The 27,688-nt window shown below is 29.4% G+C and overlaps 1 protein-coding gene across 1 annotated transcript in view; it reads left to right on the plus strand.

The window, feature by feature from the left end:
• The first annotated feature begins 597 nt into the window (after positions 1-597).
• Dh31 (diuretic hormone class 2) overlaps positions 598-27,688 on the plus strand; it is a 51,731-nt gene continuing 24,640 nt past the window's right edge. Inside the window, exon 1 of the mRNA XM_068761152.1 lies at positions 598-655. The gene's annotated coding sequence lies outside the window, so the exon portion shown is untranslated. The remainder of the gene's footprint in view (positions 656-27,688) is intronic.

Consider the following 27,688-nt stretch of genomic DNA (forward strand, 5'->3'; position numbering starts at 1 on the left):
CTCTATTGTTAGGCTACCACCGGCGAAATGCTTACCGTTTCTTTAAAAACAAAAATAGTCTTTTTAAAGAGATTTCTTTCTTAGTATAATTCTTATACGAGGTATAACGGCGACCTTATTGCCAAAAGCATTTTCTGCCAGTTAAGGATTTAGGCGGTGCAGAGATAAATTAATAAAAATAGGTAAAAATAAAAAAATAAGTATGTATAAGAAAAAAAATGAAAAAATGATACAAAATGATACAGAAATAAGTCATAAAGAATTTAATATAAATTTACTAACGACTTCTAGATACATAGACATAGATACTATATAAACGAAACAACATATTTAAATGTTTCATTTAAAAAAACTGTATAATATAATAAAAAACATGTAAATGTTATTAAAAATTATTAATTAAGGTAATATTAATATTTTAGCTAATCACACGTGTTGAGCGTAAGGCGAAGACGTTGCTAATTTTGGTTTCTTAAATTGAAATGCAAACTATGTTAGTAGCATTCCGAGGATGAGTAGGGCGGTGGGCGGCGTAGGGCGGCTACCGGCGCGCGCTATATAAGCGACTGCTTGGGCGGTAAGCGGCACAACACCACTTGTTGCGATCGCTCGTGCTTGGTTGCCGCTGAAGCCTCAGTAACTTCACACGTATCAGGTAAGTGGAATTTATGCCGACAAATATAGTAACCCTTATAAAATCTTTAATAAATATTTAATGTAGTAAATATATAGTAATTAATAGATCATGTTAACAATTTATATTTATTATTTATTAAATTATTAAATATATTGTAAAATATTTTAGAGAAAATTATAATGTTTAATTTTAAAGTCAGCAAGCAATTTTATTAAAAATTAATTTATATATCTTTAGCAACATATTAGTTAAAGAAAAATTGAGTATCTTGACATGTTAAATATTTTTAATATAAATTATGGCTTTCAATTTCAAAAAGACTTTTAGACTTGCATTACTAATTTATAGATATTCATGGACATTTTAAAAAAAATGTTTTATATTATTATTAAGCATTGCAAATTAAATTAACATTATAACATAAAAATACAAATTAATCAAAAAATATATGATTGAGTATATTAATTTATCGTCGATATTATTATTCTATTATAGATATAACAATTATTTTTAAACACAAATTATATAATTACATTTAAAAAAAAGTCTAAAATTGTATTGTAATCTTAAAGGACACAAAAATATAATTTATCGAAATTACATTTATTTATATTATTTAGATTATTCCTGTTATAATTACAATTCATTTAAAATTAAAAGATTGTCATAAGCTTTCGAAAAATTATTGAGAGCTAATGTTGATAACACCTAATGAAGTTGAATGTACAGATATTTTTATCAGTAGTTCCAATAGAACTTTAGAGAGCTTAATTTTTTTTCATTTCAAGTATAAGCTGGGAAGTTAACGTGCTGAATTTAATTACCGTGCAATCCCGCAGAAACTGATAAGCCACTAAAATCAATTAGAAGCACAATCGTAAATAACTTCTCGATATTATTTCTTATTCCCAAGTTTGATCATAGTTAAGTTTAGAAACTTTCATCGTATATCGCACGAGCTCATTAATGCCTTATTAATTACTTTATAAGAAATATTACTTTTAATAAACATTACTAAACTTATAAATATCTACATAATAGTTAATAATTATATATATTATTGTAAAGACATTATTGACTACCAATTCCAAATTTAATTTGAACGTAAAAATTTGAAAAATGAGAGAGACGCGTAAGATATTTTTGTCCGAAAATCAGGTCTTTTATATTCAACCAAAAATATACGGATGTATATTATTTATGAAGCAACAATAGATGACGAACCTTATACATATTTTAGTAAAATATTTTCCTATGACCGCGTCCCTTCTTTGTCGAAATATATTGAACTATGCCGTGGTATTCTAGAACTATTCTTATAGCTATTACTTCATACTTATAACTTTAATAATATGCGTTTATTGTACATAACCTTGCAAAACAAATAAATTGGTTCGATTGTTTCGTTATAATTTTAGATTTACATTAGGTTCGTGTATTTGGATAAACAAATTTATTATTAATTGAATTTTGTTTTGTTTATTCATATACATAATCTAACATAGTTTTTCCCGAGAGAAATAAATTTTTATTTTTTTTTATTTATGATCATCAACAATCAATACAATAATACAGCGTTTTTTTCACACTGTGAAGTATTTGTCTGTTATAAGAGACCACAACGCAAGTTAAAAATAACCTTCAAAAATAATATACCAGTTCACAATTTACATCAAATAATTAAAGTACTTCTTAGTTTAGTTGTATTACAAGTATAAAATGAGTCATAGGAATTGTTTTTAAGTTTTCTTTATAAAAAACTACAAATTATAAAATAAATGTATAAATAGATAAGCCATACGTAGCAATACTTACATTTTGTTATCTAAAAGCATTGGTATAAAACATATTTTTCCTAGGAATATATCAGTATGTTCTTTACATAAGATACAAAGGCTCCGATTTCAATAATTGGAAGTTCTTTCATTAAGGCAATCCTTTAGTTTCTGAAAATCACCTACAAACGTACGTTGGAAAAGCTTACCATACACACAGATAATAATATAATTCCTCACAATACAGCATAAATAAATTTCAGAGAATTAAGCATGTCAGAGATATTCCTTGTCATTTATATCTGTCAATCTTAGGGGATTATAAAACAAGGGATGACGCTAACAAATCTTGTGTTAATCCAGTTAGTAGAAAACAACTTTACGTCATAATACGAAATCTATGAATGAAACTGTATAATAATAGTTTAGTAGTTCTTGCCAAGTTATATCATAGTATAAGTAAAGTAGAATTTCCTCTGTAAAATATTTTAGGATGTGACTTTACACAACATGGTTACTTCTAAAGTTAAATTTTAACATAATAATCAGCCATACGAATAAGTTTAAATAATAAAAAGGCCTTTTTTTCACACTACTTTTTTTTATTTAAATTATGTTATAATATTAAAATTAATTCTAATATTAGATCGATTAATCAATAGAGTTCTGTGATTGATTTCGGTCAGAGTAAAGGCCTCCTCCAACTGCTTACATATTTTTTATCTTTATGTTCATTCAATCTTTCCCTGCAGTTTGTAATACGCCATGCCTAATTTTGTTTACGAATAAATTATTGTTTATTAATACAGTAAACCATTAAAAAAAACATTTGAAAATCGAAATTCATATAATTGTGTTTCGTGCGAAAGCGAATAGTAAAAGACCTCAAAACTAAATACGCATCCTATTGCCTCCTCTGTATTAAACAAGTGCACCCCCTCTTTCCTTGGTTACAGAAGCCTCACTGCTTTTTGTGTGTAATTTCATAAAATCAATGGCTGGCCAAGTATAATTTTATACGAGCAGTAATTTGAAAATATAGATATTTTATGAATTTTTAACCCTTTAACCTGCCTTGTGGAAGGCCTTTCTTAGAAAACATTCTTAGCTGACCCCTGAAAAGCCCTTACTTTTTTTCCATATTTCGAGTCTCAGCCTTACCGTACCAGAGATTAATCAGTACATAGTTATAAATCTCTTATATCAATGTAGTTAAATTATTTCACTAAAAACGTTTCAAGCCTCAATTAATAGTTCTTCACATAGATTCTTGAAATTTTAATACAGACATGTGCAATGGTTATAATAAAATTATGTTTCCTGTATTAGTAGTCCCTAATAAAAGATATCTTTAAACGTATTTTTATATGAAATACATTTCGTCGTGTGCCTGCGACTTTAAGATACTCGCACAATCTAAATTGTGAAATGTAAATGTACCAAATTAACCTTATGGAAGATGGTTGAGAAAGTGACCATAAATTTGGGACCAAAAGGGATATTACGAAATGACGTCATGGCTATTACCCTAAAATGTGGTCATAATAAATGAATCGTTCAAGACATTTCATCATGCGTTGTGATGTCATCCTTTCATAGTTTTTTACGTCAAGATGTGTAATTTAGTGCTGTAATATTTACTACGTTTTCCAGGTTGTAAAATTATGATTTTTTTTCTAATTTTACGGACTTGCTTTCTGTAAAATATTTAAAAAATACTTTAATCTCACCAAAATCTAACAGCAATATATGATGTATTGATGCATAAAACTGTATACTAAATAATGAAAGACGGGAATATTTGTCATTAAAAATTATAACAAGATGAAACAAGACAAAATAAGTGGGAAATTCGAAGACGATTTACACTTTATAATGTTTTACACTGCTCTATATTCTGTTTTTACAAAAAGGTATTTTCGCTTGGTCTATCAGGTCATTGAAAGGTTAAATTATTTTGTTAAAAATTTAGAATTTCTTCATGTTCTGATATAAATGATTTGTCGAATTTATTACCAACAAGTAACTTCATACTCACGACATAGAAAAAAAATCAGGTGAAATCAGGCAAAAAATGCAGTACAGGGAGTTTTATTGCAAACAACAATTTCTTCCAGCCAGTCATATTGTTGGAAGTTTACACTAATACAGATAGCATAATTAATACAGAGAGATATTTAAAAATATATTATTAAAGATAATTTTTAAAAACTGTCTATACTTCTTCTTTTCAGCCAATACAAATACATACAACCACTGCAAGGCATAAGGCTATCTTAAATATCACTAAAATTTACTGTTGTATAAATATAAATATACTAATAATATATATTATATTTATTAGATGTATGTACATATGACTGTATGTACACGTCCACTACCCGTTATTTGTCCTTCTTCTATTTCAACGCTGAGGTTTTCTATAAGAAATCGCCTGTGTGTGAAAAGACCGCCTAATGTACTTTTTTAATTGGAACTTGCATCCATGTATTTCTTTTTGACGTGTTAAATAAGCAGAATAAAATCAAATAAATAAATATTAAATGAAGATGACATTTTCTGCATTATACAAATAAATGTTACGGTTTTAAAAAATTATGGCAAACATTGGTAACTCAAGGCTTGCAAGCTACCTTTCCAAGATAGAGCCTTAATAATTCCCTAGTGCCTCATTCGCACTTCGTGTATATAGTCAGCCGTATCTAATGCTTGTGGAGCGATTTAGCGTTCTCAGGTAATTACAGTTTGGAGAGTAAATTGAACGCTAGTGCGAATCTACCTTAATTTATATAATTTCCATCATTGTTCACTAATGATGTGTGTAATGTCTTCATTCCAATCTTGTTAGGTCAAAGAATTTATATACATCACTTTTTCCAATACAACATTTTTTCCAATAACCTTGTTGAATGTATAACTCTTTTGCAGTTTAAATATAAATGATTTTAGAAATATTATATTACGTAATGATAATGTATTATAATTAAACTTATAATTAAAATTTTTTGCTTACTATCTGTGATTGCAGACCTTCTACTGCTAGAAGTTATTTCACAATGATAACTATACAGGTTGATACTAAATAAGTATATTTATAAATGAATGACTTCCTTTAAAGACTTTAGTATATATTTCCAATCACCCTGTATATTAATACCTATAATTCGTAAATAAGCAGATCTCTTAGCAAGATTAATAACAAATAAAAGAGTATATAATATGAAATATAGCCAGTTTAACGTTTTACATAGCGTTTAATTTTTAATTTAATGTTCCCGTTACGAGTGCTTTGCATCAGCCGTTATCGCGGCTAAGACAGCCCTATTAATTTTATTTATTGAGCAATATTCACATTAATCTAAGAATCAATTAAAATTATAATATTCATGAAAATTGCTATGTAATAAATTTAAACAACTTCTTATTAACTTCCTATTGATATTGTCAAATTAAATTTTCACCGAGTATCGTGTTGGAATATAATTGTTAAGCCGTTACTGTAATATAACTTTAAAGATTATTTGTCAAACTTATTAAAATCTCTGGTCTTGACATCCAATAAACTTTCGATAACGATAAACAAGGAACAAATTAAGTTCGATTATTACAAGACGGTTTATACGAAATAGCTTGTTTCAAGACCCCAACATTAATCTAACAAAAAAGTGCTTAATCGTTTGTTTAATTATTTGTGAAACATTCACGTAATTTCTAGTCTTGTGACAGCAATACTGATATATAACATGTCGCTGGTCATATCCTTCTCGAATGACCATGAAAATGTGTTAAATAAATATCGTAAATTTTAACCGAATATATTATAGCACATAAAATATATATTTTTAGAAAATATCTTCATATACATAGACAATGTTACCAATAACATAAACAAAGGCATTAATTTTCAGTATTTGTTTTATAACTAATTAAACATAATGAAAAATTTTATTTATTTTTGAAGTTAATAAAATATTTTGGTATATGATACTTTTGATATAAATCATGGTTGCGAACAATATTGAACACATGTTACATATAGTATTATCATATTTGATATATTGTTAAAAAAAACCTTAAGAATCCATCTCCGTAACAGCCGTTGAATACGATAGATAAGAAAGAAAATTATTACATAAAGAAGTTGGTCAATACAGGTAGAGGGTAAAAGTTATTTGCAATGTTCCGTAGGAATCCCTTACGGAATATAATGTTTAACTGAACTTCGAACGGTGGATCAATACAAAATGTTTCTCAAAGTCTATGTCATCGGGATTGGTTTTGATCGGTGTTGAGATGTAAAAAGGGATTTGCGAGTTAAATCTCAAATCCTATATAGTTAACTACACTATATGTGCAAATACACGTAAAACTTTGTAATATGGTTTCAAATATCTTTTTATATTGTGTAATGCGATTTATTATAAAACATTTTCATATTTAAACTATAAATAAATAACAAAAGTGTATTAAATAAAATGATTAAAATGTTGTGTTCTTTATAAAATAACACATTAATATTTTTGATTTGCTGATTATAAAAACAGACATAAAAATTAGTTATTCAAGTTTTTTTTTTGCTAATAAATTATTTTGAATATTCCATCATCTAAAAAATAATAAAAACTCAGCAGTGTTGACAGTTGTTTGTTTTAACGCATTTAATTTGTAAAAACTATTAGCTGAAAGAATTTAATTTTAGATTTAACCACAGCGTACATCAAAATTAATCATTCAGTTGAAAAAAAAAATTCTATAATATGGTAATGGCCGTCTATAATTTCAAATCGAAAAAGAAAAGAAAATAGTATTTTACACATCATTCATTTCACTTTAAATATAATAAAAAGCCTAGTTTGATATAAATTAAAATCAGGTCGAAATATCCTTATAAAACAATCAATTTAGCAACGAGGGATCCAACTGCTCCCTGATTTAAGATTTAAGAATAGCGCACAACAAACACGGGCAGGTTTTTTAATGTGATCGCTTTTACGATATCTATAATGCAGTAATAAAGCAATTTATTCTGAAACTTTATTATCACATAAAAAATCATTCACACTGTAATGAGAGTTTCATAAAGGTTTTTTTTTTTGATAAACTTAAATGTCATCGTCGTCGTTTCAGTCCATATATGCCCACTGCAGGACATAGACCTCCACCAAAGCTATCTATAGGGGATATACCATAATCGCCACGTTTGATAGGCATATTTTCGATCGCAGTGTGGTACTATAAATAAACTTGTTTGTGAGGAGTGGAATTAATTAAATAATGCACAATAAAATAATGCAAATTATATAAAATTATATCCCGGGAACCGAACATGTGACCTACGATCGCAAGTCTCAGTTCTCCTCCGCTGGGAAATTACTGCTAAAATTTATCAAATGATTATTCACAGTCATTACATTTTTGTAACACGTCTTCGTTTTTATTTGTAATGTTTTTAGTTATCTGTGGAATCACTCATCATTCGTCGTTAGACAAATAGAGTAACATATTGCCTATTTACAAAACGCATAGACAATCAGACAAAATAATAAACAAATAAGGTTGCTTATTTGAAAAGTTATCTGTAATATAAATACGATGTAGACCCGGATTTGTAAAGCTTTTCCATTTATACTCCATAAACAGATGGTATCGAATACTGCATGCGTGAAAATGATATGTCCCGTGCATCGTCGCATGCACCATATGCGTCAATTGTTCTTAAGCGAAACACAAAAGGTTCAATACATTGAAAATCTGTTAGTGATTATATTGTCACTTGATTAATACGGCATTTCATATTGGAGGACAAAGGAAGCGAGCACCAAATCCATCAATATAGCCTGAAGTTAAATTTTCAATTAAATTTATATACTGGTTGATTGGATATAGGTGTTAAAGCTTTGAAGGGGCTAATCAATTGCCGGAAAATGACTGCAAAAAGCTTTGTTATACATCTTTTTTCAATCAACCTGTATATAATAATCACTTTGAAATATACTGACAAACTAAATGACAGGTCACTTTTAATACAGTAGTTGAATTATTAAGTAATTAATTATTTTTAAGCAGGATTATAACTTAAAATATTATTTTATTTTAACAAACTTTACATGATAATTCAGACATTGGCCATTCCTTATATAGTTACCACAAAAGGGTCATTCATTTTATGAAAAAAATTGTAACTAACATAAGACAGATAACCAAATAATTATTTTTAATTTAAATTTGATTTATTCATAAATACAGTTACAATGAATATAACATTTTCGTATTTCAAAACTGTAGAATTATAAAATTGTAATTGTATTCGTATTCAAATGTTTCTTTAAATATTATTCTTAACGAAGTCGGTTTAATTTGTCATAAACTTCTTTTTGTATATTCAATAGCCGTTGCCTTTGTTTCCTCTTCTTGAATATACAGTTATTATTTTTCACAGTTTTTTTTTATTTGGCTCAGGAATTATTTATTATTAGATAATCTACCTTACTTATAAATATATAATATTAATGATAAAGAGAATTATCGTTTTATGGTCCGCCAATTCCTGCTTATTATTTTTTACTATTCTGTTTATAATTTTGTGACATATATTTTAACGTTTTAATTTTTCCTTTCTTAGAAATATTAATACTTATTATGTATTATTAATCACATTCACATTATATGCATTAATTATATCGGATTGCTAGTGCTCACAAAAAAATTCGTCAAACTGCCTGCCAAAGTATATCCCCCATAAATATCTTTGGGGCTATTAATCAACTTGTTCTGTAAAAAAACATTTGGTCGACTTCAATTGTTCAACTATTGACGACGGTTTGACTTCTTCATAGTTGTGATAATTACACAATAACTTATTCAACGCAAGTTTTTTTCTTCGAGTTAAGCATTTACAATATATACTGGAGGTAAGGTCGATTTACATATTTAATATCGTAGGACATATTATAAAGAAAAAAATTCAGTACAAAAACTTATTTTGTTGTCGAAGTTATATTTCCTTTCATTCTGAAATCTTTTTCTGCCACAAAACCCTTGCGATATTATATAACGTGACATACAAATCAAGCATATCTTTGTCGTTTTTCTATCCAAACACCTTTACAAGTTTGCCTAACCGCTCAGATATATTTTATGTAACAATCATAAGTAAAATTATTTCGAATATACACTTATATTCTCCCTTTTAAATGTTAGCACTTCAATTTTATCTATTCCGTTGAATATGCTGATGAGCTTTTATTCTAATTAAGTAAAAGTGAACGCTCTGGCTTCGCTGTGGTCTGTACTGTTTACAAATATCTTATTGTTTTCCATCAGTCTAATCCGTAAACTTTACTCATAATTGTATTTTATTTAGAACGTTATTATTTTACTTTACTTGGAAATCTATGGGATAGGTCTTTGACCAGCTGTAGAAGTCTGCTGATGATGAAGATGTAAAACACTTTTTAATATTACCATAAAAAATATATAAAATTTATGCACAGCTGAATTGAGAGGATAATGTTTGCAGTGCGAGCATTTTTCGTTACAAAATAATATTGGAACAAGCATTAAAATTCATAGCGCACATTCTACGGTATATAAAATGAAAATTGAGCATGTTACAAAACTAAAACCTGCTGTTACTCTATCATTAATGCGAAAATAATAAAAAATAAAAGAAGTGATTTATACAAATCGCGGTAAACATAACGTTATTTATGAAAAGGATGAAATTTCCGTTCGTACTCAATGTGCTTTTTTTAATTTTTCTTTGTAAACGAATACTATAAATCGCATATGCTATATAATAGCTTATTAGCAGTATTCGGAGAATAAAATGAGGGTCATCGCAAATTTGATTATCAAATCACATGTGTTATTTTAAATTCTATTAAAGGTGACTTCATTACGCCCAAAACATAACCTTATTCAGTTGACCAGGGAAAATTACAGGTTACTACAGTTTCGTTTTGATTTAAGGCAACTTGCGACTTTGGGAAATCTTACTTTTTACGATACCGTTACCAAATAATATTTTTAAACTTACCATCGAATATAAGCTACCAGTATTTACGAATATAAGCATGCGAATTGTTGATACAATTTTTACAATGAATTATTATTTCATATAATGATCAAAGTTTAAAAATAATCATGTTTTCACATATTATTAACCCTTTATTAAACCGATGTAAAATCTTCAAGGCATAAACACAACGCTTGAGTAAATCGAGTTTCGTAAAAATATGAGAAATGCTTGAGTACATAAAAGAGATAATTTCAAACATTTCTCCAGTGTTTATTAATTCTTATGTGACAAATCGACGTTTATAAAAATCGGTTTATTATATATGTTATAAAGATAAGCTTTGTTTTATATGACATTTAGGAGAACAATGAGAGACAAAAACTTTGTATTCTGTGCTACGAAAACAAATCGCTAGTGGCAAAAGAAATCACAGATAAAAAAATAAATTAAATTTAAATTTTTATGTAAAGATTCGAGTAACGTAATCGAACGAAGAAATATTAACGACGCAATTAAAACGAAGCAAATAAGTTCAAAAGAAATTTTAAATTGTTTTAGAATATTAAAGAAAAGTAAATAGATAAACAGATAAAAAATTTGCGGAAGCCTTTGATGCTGAACATAAAATCGATTAAATAGAACTTTCCAGACTTAAATGAATTGTGATTCAAAATTTTGAATTTAGAAGTCTCGTATACGCTGCATTACTTTAAGAAATGATGTTATAATTTAAATATGTATCGCAATATGTTCAAAAATTATTAAAAAATAAACAAATTAATTGATACCACTCTTATCTTCCTGAATTGTGTACGAGCCTATTACAAAGATTAGATTACATGCTTTAAGTAAAACGAAATTAATACAATACACATAGATTTACAATTATATTATAACGAATAAAGTAATATTAATTCTTATAAAAGGAAAAGAAGATAATTGTGGAAGGTTTCGTTTTCATTAGGGCTAATGTAATAGACGCAAGATTGAATTAACAATAAAAAAACATCGTCAGAACAGAAACTATATTTTTATCAAAATCTTCGCTACTCATTATTAGACAAAATAAAATAAACTTAAAACAAAATGGAATAATCAAGACGTTGTGCTTTTGTTTACATTTTATTGCGATTAGATAAAACCAGTTAAAGATTTGAACAATGCCCTATGAAGTAAATATAAAGGACCACAGACAAGACTCCCTTTGCTCAAGATTCCATCCCGAATAGCGTTTGTATAGAGTGGGGTATGTTAGCAATCTCTCCTTATCGAATTCGTGTGTATTTAGAATATAATCCGTTTGAATATAATTTTAATACATATCTGGCATTGTTTCATCAGTGTTTTTATTTAAGATTTCATATCAAACACACTTTTGTGATCTACCGAGGTTGAATATGCCATGGTATCCTTTAAAAGAAAAATATATTCGGGAAATAAAATTATAGTGCTGCTAAATTGGACCCCCTTACAAATTAGAAGAGATCATAAGAAGCGAGAATAGTTATGGAAAATAACCACGAACTTCTCTTTGAAATCGTTATGAGAGACACTATTGGAGAAAACAATCATTGGACAGTGAAAGTCAGAATTAGTTTTCATGAGTAATAGACTGAACTGTTTTACATAACAGATTTTTTTATTATTCCTCGTCCTTATCAGTATTAATAAAAACTATTATCGGTATTCCTTTGATCTATCAAATGCAAAGTAAATTCTATCTTTTGAATTAAATAATAAAATTTTGCTATACTATTCATATATACAATTCACATATTAATAAAATTGTATATCCAACATAATACTATAATTTTTATTACGAATCAATATAAAAAAATAATAAACGAATCTTTACATGCGTTTATCTCAATAAATTATAGCGTTTCGTTGGTTCTACTTCTACCTTTTTTTATAAAGATTACATTTCAAAGAGAAAAAATCTCAGCGTTCATCACAAAATCCATCGAGTTTCGCGCGTAATCTTCTTACGTTAAACAATGTTACGAACATTTTTTCGACGTTTTCTCGTAATTGAATACGATGACGAAATTTATAAAATTTTATTTCATAGCATAATCGACACAAATAATGTTTATTTGTAAGTGAATATATGCATGTATAAAATATTGATAATACTTAAATTATGGCGAAGGCAAACATTTTAATGTTTCATTTTATTATAATTTTAAACATAGATTATGGTGAGAACTAAATTAAATAAATTTATTAAGTCTAATCTATTGTTTCGGATGAAGTTATTGCTGTTAACCCTGGGGGCTTTTACAGCTACATCGGACGGAACAAAACGGAAGGGTCGGGGACCTATTCAAAAATATATTAAGTACAGAATATTCCGATGTAATAACATTATCAAGGTAAATTCTGTTCGTCTTTGTGAGCACGAAGTCAACGTAGTTCAAAACAATTAATGATAATACTTTAAAAGTCTAGTTATGAACATGTTATCACCTGCAGGTTTGTAATAGTATAGAGGTGATGATATTATCACTTTAACTGTATAACGTCCAGTGTTAAAGATAAGCTTTGAAATAGATATACAATGTAGTTTTGACACAAGAACCTTAAAGACTTTAACGAAAAAAAGCTAATTATTTACGCATAATTACCTTCTATATTAATGCGAATCCAATATTAATGTCCTTTCGCTTACGTCCCACCATTCACTTTACGAAATGCAATAAAGGATCTCGCTCAAAGAGTTATTAACGTGTGTCGATAATTTTTAATTATTTCGCGAAGTCGGCAGAGCACCGGCGCGCGAAGCTGTTAGCTCTGGCAAACGAGCTCCAATTCTTCTTATTAGATCAACGCGACGACGGTAGGGCTTTTTGCTTGCCAACTCAACGTCTAGCTGTTTTAAAATCGAAGTTAACATTGCCTATAGTATTAACAGAATTTATTAAAAACGTTAAAATGTATACTAATTCGAATTTTGTTAATCTTCAACTTTACAGCAGAGCACTGTAGTGAATATCATATAAAGTTTTGTATATCTTATAAATTTTATTTATACAAATAGATATTAAACCTTTATTAAGTAGGTCTATAAATAGAGACCGATATTATTTTGATAAGAAAGAATTAAATTTAAGAGATAGGCGACATAGGACCAGATATGTTGAGATTTATGACTATCATTATTTCATAGATTTCCAAAAATACCGATTAGGAGGGGTTTGCGTCCAGATACATCAGATACCAACAAGGATGGCCACCCATCTTGGGGGTGGAGCTCCTACGTTAGCCGACCCGTAGTCTCAACTCCAAAACCTTAAGTTTCCGGCGGTCATACACGCCAATTGGCCTGCACACTACCACGTCAACTAATCCGCTGAGATATATCGTATTTTATTCTACTAATATTTAATAAGACTTTTAACCCAAAAGTTTGAGGATTGCTGTGATACATACAATTTTAAGAAATTTTGAAAAGTTCCTCGCTATTCGTATTTATTTATTCGTTTAATTTTCTTGTTTGAATTAATTACAGGGATCATTTGTGTACTTCAAGAGAAGAATAACTTGACATCCCAAATTAAAAGAAACTAGAATAACATTAAATTTCTCTGTAATGTTAGCTCCTAATTCAAAATAAAACTGAGTATTCGAAACGAGTTCGAATATGAGAAGAGCTCAAAACAAACTCGGACAGAATTTTTACATGTTTATTTTGACAAATCTACTCAACATAGTATTGGAAGTTATTCATTTAAATGCCATTTATTTTATTTGAAACGTTTATTTGTTACAGTTGTTTTCTGATGAACATATAAATTTGCTATCCATACTAAAACAGAAAAGAAATATTATTCAATAAGCGAAAGTTAAATGATAAGAATCATTGGCAACGATGTTTGAGTATTTTGTTTTCATTTAGACCGTATCGGACAGTGTGTGTGCGTGTATTAATTTGTATTGTTAAACTTTTTTCAAAAAGATCTGTAATTTTGGAGTTTCTTCTCCACAACTATAATAAGTTGTGAAGCAAAGTAGTGCCAAAAAAAATTGACTATTAATAAGAATTCTATTAAAATATCGAACGTTGAATAAATCAATTTTATCTTTATCAATATGATCGGGAAAGGTTGTGTTGTAGTTTAAATAAAATTTATAAAAAATTAAACATTGAAAGGTGAACGACGTCAGCTGGATATTGCGACTGAAATTCCGTTTTCATGGACGCACGACTTCGAAGCACACGTCTATTAAATAATCCGTTTTTATGGACACACGACCTCGATGCACACAACTTTATTTATGAGACACAAAACTTATAAAGATAATATGATTTTAAATGTAAGTTAAACATTCTTTATTAAGAGTCACATGAAACATTTCATTTTCTACATTTGATTTAGAAATAATGTGGAGATTTTTTATAAAGTAAATATCATTAGCAATATCGTTCACAATTTTATTTTAAAACTATTCTTTTTATAAAGTGTACTTTATGGCGCGGTATAATTATCTTAACGATAATACAGTTTAGGTAAATGAATCAAAAATACTGGCCATTTTTAAATTAATTATATAATTTAACTGTTAAACATTTATTCGAAACTATTTCGCAATTATTTCCTAAAATAATACATAGATGACTTAACAGATCTCGAGACATCTCCAATAAAAGCAAAGAAACGAAAATGCTTTCAAAGACTGCTTTTGATAAACGTTTTAAAACAAACTTAACGGTGCCTGTCGTTTTATTTCTTAATATAACTTCACTTCATGGTTGTAAAAGCAAAAACTAGACTATCGTATTATATTTTTATAAAACTTAGAGACTAATATAGATGGTTCTAAAAGGGCTCTCTAGACAATATTTCTGACTAGATAATGAATGTTGATATAACCTGGTCGTTGGGGGAGAAAAGCCTCGAGTGGCAATCACGAGGGTTAGGTGGATCGATGACATAGTTCAGGTAGGAAGTTGCTGGATCCGGGCAGCACAATACTGACCATCACAGTGATATTTGGGGGTGGCTTATGACTTGGAGTGACCGTCTATCGGCTGAAAATCAGAGGAAGAATCAATAGCGTTAATTTTAATTCATAATAATAAAACTAGTCGTTCTGTTCTTGAAAATCGAAGAGAAAATAACGGAGGTATTGAAAACTGTCCTATCATTTCATTTAAAATAAAAGTAGAAAATTCTTCTTTTATAGTTGATTCCAATTTCAAATATTAGGTTTACGTTCATTTATAACAAAATACTAGCAAGCAGCGCGCGTTGTTGTAGATTTAATGTATTTTTAAGCATTAAGTTCAGTTTATTATTGGATGTTTTCTGTTTTCTAATCGCGTAAAAATTGCAGCAACGCATTTTTATTTAAACATTTTTAACACAAATACTATATAAATTACCCATAGTTAATTACCCATATTAATTATCCCATTTTATTATTTGATGTTTATAAATTATAAATAAAAAAAATATTTGTCAGAAATTCATCCGACTATTTTACAAAAATGACAGATTGTTCTATGTTCAAAATAAAAAGTTTTTGTTTTGGTTCCTAATTTTTAGAGTTTATTAATTCAAAGAAATAAATGAAAATTATAGTACATTTAAGTCTCTGTTAAAATAAAGGGTATTTTATATGATCACATTTCGAATTTGTCGACGACGATTTCATGGTATAGGCCAAGGATAACTTTGGGGGAATGTACCATAATCGCCACATCGTGATATTATGGTATGCAGAGTACGCCGCTACCCTTCCTCTAAAAACTTTTAGTAACCAATGGCAATCCTATATAATTAATGCACAAAGTTTAAATTATTTAAATTGTATCCCCAGAATCGAACCCACGACGTATGATACCAAGTTGCATTCCTCTACTGCTGGGACACCACTGCGCAGTTTGAATAAATGTATTAATGGTTCATTTTACGTATAAGTGTTTAATGTATTTTGTGTATATTACCATTAAATACTTTATTGCATTACGGCTTTGCATGCACGCTAAGTTGTTTCCGCGCAAGTTTACGAGATTTGGGGAAGCGCAATAAAGCGAGTAATGTTACTATGACATTCGAATTTAACTTAATGGTGAATGTATTATGAGAACAAAACATTTATATACTAGTACTTGAGCCGCGTATTCTCGTTCTCTCTATATAGGTCATACAATTATTAAATATATGATAGTTCTTATGTGAGTTTAATTAATTGAAACTTACGTATTAGATTTTTAATTATAACTCGTTTTATTTTTATAATTAATAAGATAAATGACGCGTCATTTAGATGTGGCTTTCAAGAAAATTAAATATTCCAGGGAAATTTAGAAGGACGCCGGGAAATTATTTCGAAAAATGTTTATCATGGCAATTAACTTTAACTCGACGAGGTCGTCCGAATAAATATCTTTTGGCAGACTGACAAATTGTTCCACGGGTAGTGATAAATAAAAAACAGGCTATATAACCGTAACCGTCTGATATTGCCAGGTTTTTTTTGTATTTAATATAGATTACTATAATCGGAAAAGATGAGTTAGCAATATGTACATAAATGAAAATTATTCATTATTTCATAATTGATTAATTTCCTAAATTTTGCATTTGAACATGACACATTTAAAAAAAGAAACAGGAATATTCTTTTGCATATTATAGGTATTGTCTAAGATCACCGAATTTTAATTTATTTTCTTTTACAAATTTATGTTATCAATTCATGTCTACCGCAAAATTCCCTGGCACGTTTTCGTAAATAATGATAAGGCACCATCTGAAAATGAACAACGTACAAAAGCACATTCCGATATTAGATGGGAAATTCTCTGGTAGGCGAATGAAAAGCTTTATATCCAAACAATCTTGATGGTGGAAGCTTTTTGTTGTGGGATATCAGTAGCTTTACAATACGAAGCTTTGTTAGGGGGATTATTTTACTATCTAACTCTATACGTTTACAATGAAAACAGACTCACAAATGTGCTTTGGTTTGATTTTGAAATTGTCAGGCAGGAAGTGATATGTGATATATTGAACAAGCTTGTTAGTAAAGGGCGTTACTTGTTTGTATAAAAGCTAGGCAAGGAGTGGCCAGATTCATTAACACATGGAATTTTTTTGTTGTTCATTTTTAGTAATACTACGTACTATAACTATGATAGCAGGGTGGTATATTTATCTTAACAAGCTTGTTAAATAATGTTTATAAAGAGAATATTCAGATTGATACATAGAGCGTTATAAAATATTTTTATACTGCATCATGGTCTCCCACTTCGGGTCTCATTGCTGTATGTTGTAAGCTCACGTTCGCTTAACAAGTCATGGCTCGGGATTTCTCAAAGATACCAAATCAGTTGAACGATAGTAATCAACATAACCCAGTAAATTGGAAATTGCCAAAATGGCAGTGGTCAGACAATATAGTGCTCAGAACAAAGCTGCTAGCTGTTGGAGCTTTAAAGTTGAGATGGAGACTTACAAGCGCAGCGTTGGACGAATACCTATTTCCAACAGTGGGCTCTATCGCAAAAACGATGATGCGTATCAATGTGTTTAATATTTTGAAATCTTGCAACCTAAATTTTATTATATTAGTAAAATCGTAATTTATAGATAATATTCATGAACTAGTCCTATTGGAAATTTATATGAGAGGTCTATGTCGATCAATGGACGTCGCACAGTCTTAATGAAAATGATGATAATGATACCGCAAATAGCATATGAAATAAACTGCCATAAATAAAAATGAAGATCATAGAGGTTATAAACGATGGTTACGACATGATTTATAGCGCAATAGGCACGAAAAAATTCGTCCAATATAAGCGTCAAATACGTGATGTCTACGCTTTACGAGGTCTTGCATGGCATGTCATCTCCGTATCGAGTTAGGAGCCGAGAATGACCCGCTTCGGTCACAATAATCATGATACGATTTTATCGTAAACAAATACACTATTGTGTAATAATATTACACTTGTGTGCAAATATTTTCCGTTTGCGTAGTGACAGGAAGTTTTCTTATTATTGGAATCGCCGACACGAATAGGACTATTTAAAATTTATTACAGTGCAATTTAACTTTATGAACGTAGATACTGTGAAGCTAAAAGTCTACCAACAAAAAATAATTATTAATATAAACAGCAGTCACGTAACATTTTATTCACGTCTGGTATATCACTTCCTTTCAAGTTATTGATACTATCTATATCATAATAATGATATAAATACAAAAATACTGCAATGTTTGCTAACGAATGTCTTTTACATATGTGTGTTGTCAGTGATAACATACGGAACCAAGACGTGGTCGCTTACAATGAGCCTCATACGAAGGTTTAAACTCACCCAGAGAGCAATGAAGAGAGCTATGTTCGAAGTTTCACGGCGAGATCGAATAAGAAATCAGGAGATCCGTAGAAGGACCAAAGTCAGATGTAGTTCTGCGAATTACTCCAAACCGACGACATAGTTAATATTATAGTCGCGGGAAGTCAGAAGAGCAGTGCAGGCCCGTCATCAAGGCGATCTTAGGGAATGGCATATGCCGTGCAGTAGGCGTCTATTAGCTGAAAAGAATAATAATAACGCTTATAGCTAATTTACGTAATAAGTTACACAGTTTCCTTAGTTCGATTTAGTTGCAATCGTATATAGTTAAACCACAAAGTGTGAAATATATAAGATTAAATCTCGGAATCGATCCCGCGACGTTCGCATGTCTGGCTTTGGGCTACGACTGCTCAATGATGTATTCGCTTATAATTAAGGAGCCGATCCGTTGAAAGAAGCGAATTAATCTATTTGTGAAAATTTTAACAATATATTAAAATTTCCATTGAAAATTCTTTGATAAAGCAGGAATTTAAAACTATGCATATAGGAAATTTTCCGTACAAAATTCAGAAGGCTCTGGATGCTTTACTAGTGTAAATGAAAATTAAAGCCAATTTCATCACCTTATAATCTAAAAGTATATAGTACAAACAATTAGGTTTAATTTTTTTACTAAATTCCAACGGGCCAATAAATTTATTAGGTACAAATTCTGTCATGGCAGCTAAATTCATGTAATAATGGTCGAGTACCACAATTGTTACCTGGAACGGTTTCGCGTGTAAAATTGTAAACGTTGTTCTATTGTTACCATCAACTAAAAATGAAAACAAATGTTGCCAACTTGCCCATTGTAATTGTTAAATACGTAAGCCATATTTACACGTCTAATCCAACGCTGAGGTTGTACACAAGTTTGTAAAATAATTAACAAGTAAAATAAAGAGGAATAACTTTTTCATAGAACATACCTAACAACAAAACTATGTTTGAGTCCGTAATAGAATTCACACAATCGAATCAGCTGGTCCTAAGCAAACATGTGACCTCCTGACTTCCGACATTGTTCAACAGGTAGCGCTGTGTGGTTTGAGAGTCCTTGTAAAATTTAACTCACTTAACAACAAATTTTTATTATTTTTGACTATATATTAAAATGTCAATTTCTTAAAAAAACACCAAAACTTATTATACTATATAAATTACTAGATATCTGTTTGCTTCTAGTGGTACACATTGCCGTTTTTATGAAAATTTCATAGAATCCATTCGTGGTAATTTCCAAAAAAAAATATATTTTAGACGAATTTTTAGTTTTTTAAGAACTATGCTTTAAAAATATTCATTTTCTTATAAAGGCCATCTCAACCCCTTTGCGGATAACATTTCATAAAATTTGATTTTAGCTGACTTCTAATTGGCACTTGTACAAATATTTCTACCTAATTAAAAAAATACCTCAGGTCTACGATTCCAGAGATATCGTGATGAGTAAGGATAGGTGGAAATCGTTTATGTATTATAATACATAGATTAAGCTTCGAGTAAAATTAGGATAACTAAAATTATAACATTGTTCTTCGTTTTCTATACACAACAATCGTACTGTTTAAATTTTGACTATATATTGTTCTATGACGTAAACCTTTTTAAACACCTTTATAGCCTTTTTAAACATTTCCTATTCTACTAAAAAATTTCCATCGTAAAGATTATAACTGCTCGCTGCCTGCTACAAATTGGGCAATATTTTTTACGTTCCTGCAATATTTTTTTTGCTGTTTCAATTATTCTCTCATATTGTTTTCGTTTTCTATTGACTCACATCGATAGATTGAAAACCGTTTTCGGAAATTTGGAAGAAAACAAAGACCGCGTTTTTATATTTTTAACAATCAGACAATATACTTACGTTGGCCAAAAATACTGTTTTACTTAAAAATAAAGAAAATATTTCTTTTGAATTTGGAATCTGTCATTTTTGTAAGATTTTTCGCTGTGTATTCTTACATTAGCGCCAATATATTGTTAAATGATTTACTATATTAAAATAAAAAGAACCGAATCGATGTGGTGATTGCATTACATAAATCAGATATGGTGCCAAATAAAATTTTTATAATACTCCATACGTTTGGTGTTAATCAAGCGTTTCTTTAGTGGCTATATATGCTATATATGTGTAATGAAACTTCCTCAGACGAAAAAAAAACTCTGGTCGTTCACGTAGTATTTGTACGAAAAAGGCTATCAGAGCAGTAAGTGAATGAATTCGAATTAATCCTGTTCGAAAGCCAAAGATTTCATCATTCATCTCAGAAGATGAAGATAGCACCTGGAACCAAGTCGCGTATTTAAAAAAATCCTTAGAACTTGCATCCTATAAGACATGCACTGGTCATTCTTGAACTGATAATTCCAAAAATAGTAGGGTGGTGAAATAACAACTATTTAAGCAGTACGCAAAGGGACATGAAAGAAAAATTTTGTTTACGTATGAGTAAATTTTAATGTGTATTGCAGTCAATGGAGATCACTTCGCATGAGCTTTACATATTTCAACGGTTTTATATCAATGTTTTAGAATAAAACACTGTAATAATAATAAATAAATATTACGAAAATTTATAGATAAAATATTTTTAAAAATATTTATGGTCTTAGTCTAGCTAAGTCAAAAAAGTCAATCAAATTATTTTTTTAAGATCAACTTTTATAAAAAATGCCGTTAGCATTATTAAAAAAAATTAAAACGATAGTTTAACAGAATTTGTTCTCCTGTTATTGCTTTTAGCATAATCATTAAACTTAAAACGTTTAGTATAGTATTTTAACAGGAAAATATAAAACAAAAGTGTAAAATCAGCGCAGTCAAATTTTAGCGTTACGTGCTGTACGCAATCTTTCGTGTAAGCGAATTAAAATGTTGCAAATTATATTACGTACGTTTATGCGTCACGAATAACATTAGCCATTTTTCTACACCGGAGCTTTGTGAAATGCAACATTTTAGGTCAGTAAAAGTTTCGCACATATTTTTTCAGTTTAAATGAAACTTATGAAAATAAACGTTTTGCATTTTTGTTAATTTTGTTTATACCATTTAATTTATAAGGGTCATGGCCTAGGTCACAGATAATAAATTAATGGTAGCGATAAAGTAAACAGATAAATTATTTGGATTCTAAAAATATTATTCATTGCTAACGATTGCAGGTGTCTCTTTGGAGAGCCTGTCTACTCAGGCACTAATTCAGCGTCTATATTTATCCGCAAGCGCAACGTAGGACCTCTAATCACAAAATGAACAGACGATCTTGTTAAGATTACGCTGAATGCAGGCCGCTTCCTATCGGTCTTTTCGTAAATGTACAGAGGAATGCCTATGTCCTGTAGTAAGACTATTTATCGTCAAATAATATTGTTATAAAACTATTGTGTTAATAAAGCGCCTTAAGATGTCAATGGAAAAAGATTAGCCATGACTATAGCAAGTCGAATAAAGTATTCAAAATACTCGAATATGCGACGGCTTAACTTAAATTAGTAGTCTAATATCATTTTACTTTTTTAACAAATATAATGACAGCATTCCATGTTGCTAACTTTTGTAAGCTCCCAATAATATTCTGGTGCGATAACATAAAAGTTAATCAATCAAGTCGATACGTTGATAGATCGCCTCATTCGTTCAAACTCTTTGTTTGACTGATGTACTGCCAAAAAATAATTTCGTCATTTTCCTTTAATTACTATTAACAGCATCATGTTTATTTACAAATGACTTTTGAAGATGTTTTTGTTATATCTCTTAATAGTTATTATAATTTTAATAATATGTTTACAGCTGGACAGAGACCTCTCCCATAGATTTTCAATAAGATTGGTAGGAAGCGCCCTATATTCAGCGTTTTACAAATCCTGTTCCAAGTCTTCTTCAACAAGGCCGCCTGTACACTTTTTGGGGGAAGCCATACGCTTGCCAATTCGTAGTTTCCACTCCAGAACCTGGAACCCTTAGCGGGCGTGTATTCTGCGCATTCTGTTGTCTCTTCACACTTAACCTTAATGTAAAGATGTTTTGTAAATTACTAACATATTAAGAATGTTAGTAAAAGTGATTACAGAATAGACGATTGGATTTGTTGTTGGCTCATGCGCCAGGGAGCGGAAACTCGGAAATAAAAATTGATTGTTTTCAAACACGAAATACTTTACCAGTCATTTTAAAATATGTATACATACGGCACAAATTTTGAGCCATGTAATTAAAATTGTTGCTGCCTCTCGAAGCCGGACCACAATAATAATAGACCTTCATTATTTGACGATCAAAACTAACGACCTCTATGAAAAGAGACCACGATTAACAAACTTCATTTATTAAAAAGCATTAAAACAACAATATTCATTAATACACCATTCAATCATCGTAAACATTTAAAATAGACGTTGATAAAACAGTAAGCATTTGTTTTGAATAATTTAAAACAGTTAGCTAAGACTTTCTCCTAATGAGAAAACGTCTCCAGCAGGGAGTAAGCCTCTGTTTAAACTTAAAAGAAAACGGTTAAGTATTTTGTTATAATAAATAATAATTATAGCATAAACAGCACTATTTAATAACTTATTGTTTCATATATACAATTAAATAAATTTTATAATGTTTATTTTAAATTACAGACCCACAATAATCTTGTGACCTCAATGAGATTTAATAATAAAACGCAGTTTTAAGATTAGTTATATATATCTATATCTTCCAAAGACCTATTTAAAAAATACAACATATTGAAAACAAGAATAAAAAATCAAATGTTTTTTATTATACAGTATGATATTAGCAGAAAAATGACCCCTCTCAACCGTTAGTACCTATAACTAATCAGCCTGTATATAAAGTTGAAAAGGTTAACGACGACATTAAAAGAAATGGTACGAATTTTCACATATTTTTACTAAAGAATCACTTAAAGCTTGCATTTTTGACATCCTACTTAAAATGGGAGTCAAGCATTTTACATTTTAACGAACAAAAAAACGCAAAAAAAAAAAGTTCTGTGTAATATAAACTACTAGTGATTTTGTATTATTATATAAATTAATAACAAAAAAAAAAACTACAAGTAGTATATGTATAAAAATAAACATTAAAATTGTATTAATGTAACGATCATATCAGATGCAATTTCAATGAGATTAAAAGGACGGAATAAAGTTTATGCATAATATTGTGAATTAGCTAAAAGGATAAAATATATAGAGCCATCAAAGTGTAAGCGTTTCAAATAGATATTATCTTTTAATACAAATAGTGGTGAAACGTAATAGTGACAAAGAACTTTCATTTCGCCATTCGCCACCAAGAGATTCATTAAGTGACCTCTTTTGCAATGCTAAACATTCCCGTTGCGAATGAAAGAAACGAATGCACTTTAGCAAAAGACTATTCTAGAAGCAATTAGAGCCACTCTATAAATAAATTACACTATTAATTGTAACGCTCTTTTCTCTCTATTGCATACTAAAAGGATACTAAATGACATTTAAAAAGTTTAGCAGACTGCGCTGAAATAGCAGCAAAATTTAATTTTTACTAAAAAGCGTTTTTCTTTCAATTTCTTAAAAATATAAGTTACATCCAAGTCGAGTTATGATGATGGAAAAGAAATCCAATAGTCAAAAGTTTTACTGAAAATAGTTAATTAAATTAAAATAATTATTTAGGCAAACATGCCTATGCAAAAAATAGCATTTTTAAAAAACGGGCACCGCGATTGAAGCTGCGATTGAATGCAAAAGAGTTCCCGTAGTGTGGACAAAAAGACGTTAAAAAGGTGTGGTGCGGTGTATTTTGGTCGGTAGAAGTCCGGCACAGCCAGTATTGCATCCACAACGGAATGAATTTGCAAGATAAAAAGTTTGTAATTTTTATTAACCCTTATTTAATCAAATATTGAAAAGTAATGTTACATTAAAAGTTTATAGTTGTATAAGTGTACTATGGTTAAACTTCAAAAAATATTACACAAAAAATAACTAGATTTTAATATTGAAATTATGGTACAAAATAATACGTACGTTAAATCCAAGGAAATACAGCGTGCGTTAAATAAAAATATTGGCTGCGAATAATCGACATTTAGGTATTGTAAATTATGAAATATTAAATTATGAAATTATTAAAAGTATTTCATTATTTTATCTGAAAAAATAGGTAACTATTTTTAAATATTCCGGTTATAAAGTTAACTTATATTATTTATATTATTATCCGGTTATAAAATTAACAGATAGGATAATAATAAAGTAGATGAATACACCAATTGACGGCAAAAGAGTTTTACCTTTAAACCTGTAATAAATCACCCTGTATGCTCTCCGTCTACCCAAAGTGAATGAGGTTTTGAAACAAAAATTCTATCGTGTACTGAAATAACATAGAATTCATTTGAATATTATATGTTATACAAATTGGAGAACATTTGTCTATACGAAGATAAATAGTGCAAAAATAGGAACGAAGTGATAAAAGAGCCGGCATGTAAAACAAGACACGTTGGAAATGTCAGGCAAGAATAAGAGCTCTTGATAAAGGATAAGAATAAATGATAGGGGAAAGGAATAGTTTTATTAGGGATCAAAGTTAACATACATAGCCGGATTCGGGTAGCGCAAGTATTGTCATTAGGGCGATTTTTGAGGAAAACCTGTACTTTACAGTTGGTGTCTGTCGGCTAATATGATGATGATGACAGTATACTTACGGTACAGTTTTGTGATTAAAGGTCAAGATGTTAGTCAAATAATTTTCAACGGGTTTTTCATCGAACTATTTTATCATGACGATTGTTTTGAAAAGACCTAAATAAGGTCCGGTACATACTTCAAGTTTCAACGATTTAGCTCGGGAAAATTTACATGCATGCGCGATTAGTGTCTCGTAGGGAGTTACTATCCAAGCATGAATCGCTTCCTCCGTTATGGCCAAGTTACCAATATATGCGATTAGCGATTGGCGATCGAACGATAGTCAACTGGTACCAATATTTATTTGCATTTTTCTTGAACATCGTCACAATTTGTCATTTAAAGCTAAGACTTTTATGTACACCTATTCATATATTATAATAGAGACACGCTAATAATCATTTGTGTTTCTGATATTTTCAGCGACCCCTTTAGCGAATCATTAATGCGATGATGCAAAAGAGCGCAAAGTGGATGCGCCCTTTTAAACGCGTGGGTAACTTTCACATTTCATTTGAAATAATGCTACCTATTATTTTAGTTAGATATTTTATTAATGTTTTTGCAACACCTTAAAAATAATATTCGTAGCAATTATATAAAAATTTCAAATGAAAGGATTCTCAGGAGAACCAAAATCACTGACGTATCTCGAAGGACAGTGGGTAAGGCGCATCATTACTGTTCTATTTGAATATGTGTAAGGATTTGATATATGTTGTTCATCTATGTACTTTTTACCATAGTTGATATTTTAAAAGTAGTTAATTAACTGAATAAAACAAATACAGAGTTATACTAATACATAGAATTAGTCTTTTAAACAAACCATCGAAAAAGACAAAAAATTTTAAAATGTGAATGTTCTGCGCTTGAAAGGATTTTCTAAAAAGAATTCACATCGCTAGAAAAATATAAAACAAGGAATAATTATTACAATACAGATAACTTACTTGATATAAAGTTATAAATATTTATTTTCTTACTTCATAAAGAAATTCTTCATTTGATAACCCTTAACTCCGTAAAAGAAATTAAAAGTGTCGGTTTAACAGCCCTCAACACTTTAATGGGCAATACAGGGCCCGCTTTCTTCATTTTCAGTGCCGTAAAGTTAATATTACGTTTTACTATTTTGTATTAATTGAGATCTTATTTTTTATCAATCTAAATTATTTTTATTGTGAAGCATAGAAAGACACAATATATTCAAATAGAGCCGTTAATTTAGTTATGGTATTAGCAGATTAATATCCTTCGAAGCCTTAACACAAAAGTCTGAAATCAATTTATGTAATCAATGATGATTTACGAAATTGAAACTCAGACAAAAAGTCTCACTTCCGTAAATTCGGTAAGTTCACAGTCGCTGAATCACCGAAAGCTTTTGCTCGGGAATTTTCTACAACATCAAACCGGAGGCAACTGACACAGTGCAAAGAATCGGCAAGTTAAAATGGCAGTGAGGCCAGTCTACATACTGCAATATATTTTCTTCACATTTATCACTTTTAAACAAAAGCTCTTAAATTTAATTTTAATTTTAGAAGTAAATTTAATCAAACAAATAGACCACATTAGTTCCAAATAATATTTCACGCAATAAAAGAGGTCATTCCTGTAAGTAAGTACGAGTATTAAGAATCAAATTGTAGAAATTGCGATGCGCATAAAACTGCTTCGTGAATTATAATATTTATAAAACTGGATTGTGTTTCTCGAGCCACTCTAAATAAACATACGCAGTATAAATTGTAAATAATAAAAATATACAAGTAATCTATTTTTAATTTAATCAAGTTTATTTCTAGTAATTTAGAATAAATAAACACAGGCTTGCAAAAAGAAAATTAACTTATATTGTTTATATTCATATACATCCTTTGTTAACTTTAATGATCTATAAAGATGCTAAGGTAAAGAAAGGCGAGCCTTCACAAATGGTTTCATTATATAAAGGGTACTCGTAGGTTGTTTTACAAATTATATGTTTAAAATGAATAATCAATATTTTCAAAAACTCTTTCTGCGATATTTTTCCTAATTCCTTGACACTTTGTCTTGTAGCTTTTATGTAATACGTACATACTAACTATAAACATGTAATACTTTGTCACACGATAACAAAAGTAGTAAACTAGATATAATTTAAAACATCGGCACCTCTAAGTTTTAT

This window comes from Battus philenor, unplaced genomic scaffold (genome assembly GCF_028537555.1).
Source record: "Battus philenor isolate CCGP_79_NKW_IND1 unplaced genomic scaffold, ilBatPhil1.0.hap1 SCAF_14, whole genome shotgun sequence".
Classification (NCBI taxonomy): Eukaryota; Metazoa; Arthropoda; class Insecta; order Lepidoptera; family Papilionidae; genus Battus; species Battus philenor.